Below are 7,714 nucleotides of genomic sequence, written 5' to 3'. Positions count from 1 at the left end.
TTGAAGACTGGGAATATCCTTAACCTTATCATTTACATTTTGATATGGTCTATGTTTATTCTGTACATTCATGATAAAATAAGCAGAAAAAAACTTAAGTCACTGGACTCGGTTTTAGGAAAACGTAACTTCTTGAATGACTTCTTTGCCTGGTAAGTGCCAATGTGTGTTCCCTTACATCCCAGGCATGAAATCTCAGCTCTAGTCATTGCCTCAATGTCTGCCATTCTCCATCAACAGAAGCACTAGTGGTTTGGGTCATGGCCTCTTCTACTTCCCTTTGCTTGTAGAGAAGAAAAAACACACATTTTAGATTTCAATTATGAGCTCTCCTATTTGACCCTGCTGGCTTTGAAACCATAAAATGATGCCTCTCTTGTCTCATATTTCTCCTTTTAGAAAGTACAAGTGAGATTCCATTGGTAGGGACATGTGATGAAAAAATTGGAATGAAAACTGAAGTTCCTTTAAACACCAGATGCCAAAAGAACAAACCTGGTTAGTGATCTAACTTTTAAATATTTTGTTTGCTTTCCAGCAAAAAAATAACATCAGGGAAGCAAGCAACATAAATGTGTCAGAATGACCACTGACTTAGAAAAACAACAACAACATACAACGCATTCTAATGGGGCTGGGGTAGGAGGAATAAGAGAAATATTACTTGAGCTCCTACTATATGCCAAGTACTTTGATACACACTTTACAAATTACTGCATTTTCTCTAGCCATGATTTAATGTCTTAGCCTCCTCAGATAAATGTTTGCTGTTTGAATGGAGATTAAGTCTGTGTCAATTGAGCATAGGAACTATTACTTGCCCACTGCGAAAGCTTTTTAATCATTCCTTCAAAAATAAAATCATATTCTGTTTAAGATGGTGTGTCAGGGTACCCAAGACCAACCCCATGTTTGGAAACTCACTAGAAGGATTCACGAGTCTTCGATATAGTTTTATTCACGGTTATGATTCACCACAGCAATGCAGTAAGAGTACACAAATGGAACATGAAGGGAAGATATGCAGGCAGAGTCTGGAGGAATCCACATGCAGGTTTTCTTATGCTATCTGCCTCCCATGAGGGGTCACACAGAACATGCTCTTCCCCCAGCAACAATAATGCAGCAACATGTTCTGCAAGGGATCCCATTAGAGACTCAGAGCTCAATGTTTTTATCAGATGCTGACCACGTAGGCATCCTCTGCCTAGCACGCACCAAAATTCCAGACTCCCTGAAGAACACAGGTATTTAGCATGATCATATTGTTTGCACAGTCTGTGTTACTCCTTACTTTACCTTTTCAGGTTTCATGTATCATTGCTATGTGTTTGGAGGGAGGACTGGAGATGGAGACAGGTATTTGTAAAAGCATTAACTTACCACATCGTCTTGCAGAGAAGAACTAACATAGCATGTCTAAGACTACTCTCTTTAGAAAGGCCTGCTTGTAAGGTGGCCCTTGGTTGGCATCTTGGAACTTGGTTTTCGGAATGTCCCTAGTGGACAATGCATGCAATTTTATTCTTTTCTACAAGATGGTATAGCAAATGCAAAAGAAATAACTGGGCTTAAAAATAATTGTTCTAGTTTGCTAATGCTGCCGGAATGCAAAACACCAGAGATGGATTGGCTTTTATAAAAGGGGTTTATTTGGTTACACAGTTACAGTCTTAAGGCCATAAAGTGTCCAAGGTAACACATCAGCAATTGGGTACCTTCACTGGAGGATGGCCAATGGTATCCGGAAAACCTCTGTTAGCTGGGAAGGCACGTGGCTGGTGTCTGCTCTAAAGTTCTGGTTTCAAAATGGCTTTCTCCCAGGACAATCCTCTCTAGGCTGCAGTTCCTCAAAAATGTCACTCTTAGTCAGACTTGGGATATTTGTCCTCTCTCAGCTTCTCCAGAGCAAGAGTCTGCTTTCAATGGCTGTTTTCAAACTCTCATCTGCAGCCCTGTGCTTTCTTCAAAGTATCCCTCTTGGCTGTAGCCCCTCTTCAAAATGTCACTCACAGCTGCACTGAGTTCCCTCTGCCCATCAGCTCATTTATATAGCTCCACTGATCAAGGCCCACCCTGAATGGGTGGGGCCATGCCTCCATGGAAATATCTCATCAGAGTTATCACCTACAGTTGGGTGGGGCGCATTTCCATGCAAATCTAATCAGCACCAAAACGTCTGCCCCACAAGACTGCATCAAAGAATAATGGCTTTTTCTGGGGGACATAATACATTCAAACTGGCACAATAACCTATATGCACCTGAAACATGTAACAAGAATAAACCCAGAGGAATGCAACAGTATTTGACTAATCTAAAGCATAAATATTTGACTAAACTAAAGCATAATTGACTGAGCAACTGAATTTTTAATATTATTTCATTTTAGTTAATTTAAATTTATATTGTCATATGTAGCCAGTGACTTCAGTATTGGATAGTGCAGTTCCAATGAGTTCATGGTCTTTTTTACTTTTTCACAGAAACTTCTTTCAAAATGTATTGACAGATCTGTTGACTTTGAGAAGCTGTGTGTATGGGTGTGTGTACATGTGTGTCTGTGTGTGTCAGGGGTGATCTGTGTATGCCTTGGGCAGGGCCAATAGCCCCATTTACAAATATACAGACCTAGTTATCTGAAGGAGGGATTCCAGGACTACTTTTCATAACCCAAGCTTAGCTCACCTCTCATCTCTTCACATTTCTAGTTTGACTCTGAATATCTATAAACAAACTCATCCATTTAAGTGATGGGCCAAATTTAGTGCAAGTTCAACTACTTGAGCACCTCACTGAATAAATAATTTTTTCCAAAGAAGGAGGAGGAGGAGGAGGGGGAAGGAAATGAATGAAAGAAGGGAAGGGAGGGAGAGAGGGAGGAAAGAGGAGGGAGGGAAGGAAGGAAGGAAGGAAAGAAGGAAGAAGGGGACAAGAAGTATGTGAGCAGTGTTGTCCAGCAGAATCTATAACATATATGTATGATGAGTCAAGTCATAGTTCTTACTTACCGGATTTTTCTTTCCTAAAAAAACACAAATGGAATGAACTATTTTCCATTTTTCTGGAAGAATTTATATGGTTGTGAAACTTAATTCTTCAGGCCACCATATGAATTTTGAAAATAATATGGTGCCCATATGCTGAAACATTACTAGCTATGATGAGTAAACTTCAGAGAGTGGCACTTATTTGTTTATTAACTTCATAACATATACTGCCTGTCTCTCATGTATAAGGTACTGTTATCAATACAATGGATGGGATAAAGGTAAGTCTTGACCTCAAATAATTCTGATCAAGACCTGACACCTAGTATGGATAAATATTTAAAGAAATATGTCAGCTCAACATATTCCTAACTGAATTTTCCCAATCAGTTACATTTTATATTTGGTTTTGCTTATGACTATATCAAGAAGGATTATGGTCAGAAATTTTCAGTAACTGAGAGCTATTGTATTCATCCTTTCATCTTAGATATGGAATGAAAGCAATATGATACTCTGAGTTGAATCCTGGAACTGAAACAAGATATTAGTGCAAAAACTGGCAAAATCTGAATAAAGTTTGAAGTTTAGTAATATTAGTTAATTTCTAAGTTTTGGCAAAAGTCCATAGTGATGTTAATTATTAGAGGAAACTGAGTGAAGAGTACATAGGAACTCTGTATTATCTCAGGAAATTTTCTGAAAATCTAAAATTATTCAAAAATTTAAAATGTATTAAAAATAGACATGGAAGGATAAGCGGGATTACCTAAAGCCCTTTATAGCCCTCTCTGTGCTGTGTGGCAATGAGCTGGCTGGGCCTGCGGCTCCCCTTTCCCAGCAGGAGGGGCTGTGCATGACCTCATCTTCCCCCAAGGTCTGCAATAACTCCTATGAACAGCTGGCACTCAAGCCCAGACTACTTGGCATTCTGTCTCAAACTATGTATCCCCAATGGCAAGGCCACTCTCACATTTGCCCCATAAAAATGCACAGCAAAATGGGTGGAATCCAGCTCCCAGATCCCATCTCCAGTATGTGTCCATCTATGCCCAGAAATACCATCTTAAGAGCATAGAAGGCCCGTGCATCTTCTGACCCTTATTTCTGTGAATTCTGGTCTGTACCATGTTTGCACAAGCCCATTTCATGATTAATGCTATGGAAGCCATCATGCTTTGTTTTCTAATTTTCTTTTTTGAACAGCCCCATTTTGTTTTATTTTGCTTTGCTTTGTAACTAACAGAAAAATAAAACTTTGAATAGCCTACCTTTTCAAAGTTGAGAATCAAAGGAGAAGGGAGGGGAAAAGTTGAATCAAACATAGATTTGAATATGACAGCTAAATCTGAAAGCTTAAGTAAGGGTTTCAATTCCAAAACCCATCTTTAAATTGTCATTCTGAATTTTGATATGTGCAGAATTTGTGCAAACAAGTATTTTGAATATAAATATTTAGATTTTCTTATTCAAAAAGCATTAACTTACATAAATTGAAAAATTCAACTACTTCTCCACTAACTTTAAAGGCCTGGATGTATTTTTTTGTAAGCAGAAATAATAATCATGGATGGAAACGATCTATTAATTTGCATGCATAAACTTAAAGGTTAGGGTGAAGTCACTTTAAATATGAAACAATTCACGTTTTGAAAAATGTCTATAGAAAGTTTCTGCTTTCTACAGGCATTAGTCTATAAACTTAATGAGGAACATAACTTGTCTTCACAATTTCAAAGGCAGCTGGAGGTTTTTACACATTGGTATAGACAAGCCTATGCAAGACCTTCTCACTTTGTGAACAAGATTTTAAATAATGTGTGAAAATTCTGAGGTTGTAATATACTTAGTACTCTCACATGACAAAACATGAGGCAAAAAATCAATTCCCACCTTAGGAATGAAAGAGTGATCCTGCAGAGGAGCAATACACCAATTGAGTGCATAGTTTCAAATTTGGGCAACAGACTTTTTGGAAGAGCAGATGTATATCCCATGCAAAAATCTGGGATTCAGTTTCTTCAAATAGTTTCACAGGCAAAATCAGTAAATTTTATAGGAGCAGGAAAAGAAAGAGGGAAAAGCAGTTACAGGCAGAGTGCTACCTGTATCTTTTCTATCCTCCTGCTTCTCTGACCATTGTTTTCTCTATCCTCCCCCATGAAGGTTTCTCCATTTTCTCAATGATCCCATAACAAGAGAGTATTTTCTGCCTGCCTCAAATACTTTTCAAAAGGAAGCAGGGGTTCTTCTGGCATGGTGGAAGAACCCCAGTACAGCCTGTATTACCCTCCGATTACACGTAAAAACTACTTGACAAAATACAAAAAGCGACTACTTGAAGACTCTAAAAAGTAAACAAAAGGAGGCACATTGTGGAGAGAAGGAAACCTCGTTATTGGTTGTGAACATAACATGTAGGTGACTAAAACCTCAACATAAATACCTTATTTCTGGACAGAGAAATTGGATAAAGGTGCCCTGGCGGGGTTGGAGAATGAGGAAGGGATTCCAGAGAAGAGTTACCCAAAGTAGCAAATATTATTCTGCATATGAACCCATCCATACAAGTCTCAAGTTCACATGAGCTTGCGTATGTGGGAGAGATCCAAAGCAACACAACAGCAACTTTCAGAGTGGAGCTAAGATTTAAACCACAACTCAAATCACAGAATAATACCTAAGAGACTCATGCATAGGACAAACCCAAAGCAGCACCGCAAAAACACTGAAAACTGAACTGAGATTGGAACCACCACCCAGAGTGGATGAGACAAAATTTGTGGTTTGAAAGTAAACAGGTTGATAGCCTGCTAAAACAACAAAAACAAAAAGAATCACCATTCTCCAGAACAAGGAACATTACCAGGGATAAAGAGGTACATTACAAATGATAAAAGGGTAAATTATCCAAGAAGATATAACAATCCTAAATGTCTATGCACCTATCGAAACAGCTTCAAAACACATGAAACAAAAACTGACAAAATGGAAAAGAGAAACAGAAGATTCCACAATTATATCTGGAGGCTTCAGCACTCCTTTCTCAGCAATCAATAGAACAAGTTGGCAGAAAATCAGTAAGGATATAGAAGACCTGAACAACACTATCAACAAATTTGATGCAATTGGCATTTATAGAACACTCTCTCCAGCAACAGTGGACTATGCATTATTTTCAAGTTCACAAGGAACATTCACCAAGATAGATTATATTCTAGCTCATTAAACAAACCTTAAGATATTTAAAAGAACTGAAATCTTACATAGTAGGTTCTCTGATTATAATGGAATTAAACTAGAAAACAATAACACAAAAAAGATATCTGAAAAATCCCCAAGTCCTTGGAAATCACACAACACACTTCTAAATAACCCACAGGTCAGAAAGGAAGTCACAAAGGAAATTAGAAAATATTTTTAATTGAATGAAAACTAAAATACAACATCAAAATTTGTGGGGTGCAATTAAAACAGTGCTTCATGAGATACATCTTGCAGTTCACTAATCCAGTCTTCTGTTGTGTCCATTCTTTTGTTTATATTCTTTATTACTGAATTTTTAATTTCAATTTCTGTAGTTTTCAATTCTGGAATTTCTATTTGATTCTTTTTTATATATTCCAATTCTTTGGTGAGATTCTCCATCTCCTCAAATATTTTACCCATCTTTTCTTCTATTTGGGGGAGCATATTAGTTACATTAATATTAAAGTCTTTTTTACTAACTCCAATATCTGAATCACCTGTGAATCTCTATTGTCTTTTTTTTAATCTTAGTTTTCAGGCTATGGCCCTTTAACTTGGCATGCCTAGTAGCTTTTTATTGAACACCAGGTATTAGCTATAAGAAATTATAATTTCCATTCATTATCACGTTTTTTCTTCTAGTGACTGAACTGAAACAGAACTGGGCAGAAATTTTAGTAAGGTTCCACTTACCTCTAGTTCACCTCTGTTCCTAGAGTGTGAGCCTCCAGGGTTTCAAACCTTGAGATTAGTGCATTCACCAGGGACCTTACACCCAGTGGGTCCTCAACTATAATCTTTGTCACATTAGTATCTTAAGGCTACTGAAAAACTGTTTTTCAGAGACTTTCTGCTTGACTTCATGGCCTCCTGTTTCTTGCAGCTTCTTGTAGCAAATATCTTGAAGAGGAAAACAGCTTGTATCAGGTTCAGTCCTCAATGCCTCCTTCCTCACTGTGATCTTGACCCTCAAATTCTCAAATTGTGCCTCTCCTGTGCCACAAGACCTTCTCAACTCTGTTGGTTTCTTTATCCTTTAACCCAGCCCCTCTGCCTAGGAAAACTATGGATTCCCAACCTCTTGCCCTGTACCCACAATCAGAAGACACTCCCAGGAAAATTGTGACTGAAGAATGTCAGTTAACCTCTGCAGTTTCCCTTTTCCACAATCTTGGCCACTGTAGACCAGGTCACTTCAGCAGCTCTCTAATGTCATTAAACTAATTTTCTTTTAATTCAGCTTTTCTCATTGTTCTAGATGATAGCAATGATCTGCAATAAGCTACTCCATCAAAACTATAAACAGCAATATCTTGTGGGTTTTTATCACCATACCTTTAATTTGTTACAAAGACGAAAATGCATTTTCAAAAATTTTATAATGATAGATGGTGTATAATTTAATGAAAATTAACTTGTAAATGATATTTCTTCAATATATTTCCTGTATATTTTATTTGCATTTTTGGTGACTAA

At 37.6% G+C, this 7,714-nt stretch overlaps 2 long non-coding RNA genes across 3 annotated transcripts in view; both read right to left on the bottom strand.

Moving 5' to 3' along the window:
* Positions 1–7,023, bottom strand: part of LOC119505399 — a 165,109-nt gene extending 158,086 nt beyond the window's left edge. The window contains exon 1 of the long non-coding RNA XR_005210732.1: positions 6,932–7,023. This is a non-coding gene — a long non-coding RNA (uncharacterized LOC119505399). The remainder of the gene's footprint in view (positions 1–6,931) is intronic.
* Positions 7,024–7,056: 33 nt separating this feature from the next.
* The window catches only part of LOC119505398, a 188,920-nt gene continuing 188,262 nt past the window's right edge, over positions 7,057–7,714 (bottom strand). For both annotated transcript variants that reach the window (XR_005210730.1, XR_005210731.1), the window contains one exon: positions 7,057–7,138. This is a non-coding gene — a long non-coding RNA (uncharacterized LOC119505398). The remainder of the gene's footprint in view (positions 7,139–7,714) is intronic.

This window comes from Choloepus didactylus, chromosome 10 (genome assembly GCF_015220235.1).
Source record: "Choloepus didactylus isolate mChoDid1 chromosome 10, mChoDid1.pri, whole genome shotgun sequence".
NCBI lineage: Eukaryota > Metazoa > Chordata > Mammalia > Pilosa > Megalonychidae > Choloepus > Choloepus didactylus.
Note: the sequence above shows the minus strand (reverse complement) of the source record. Positions and strands in the feature narration are given on the sequence as shown.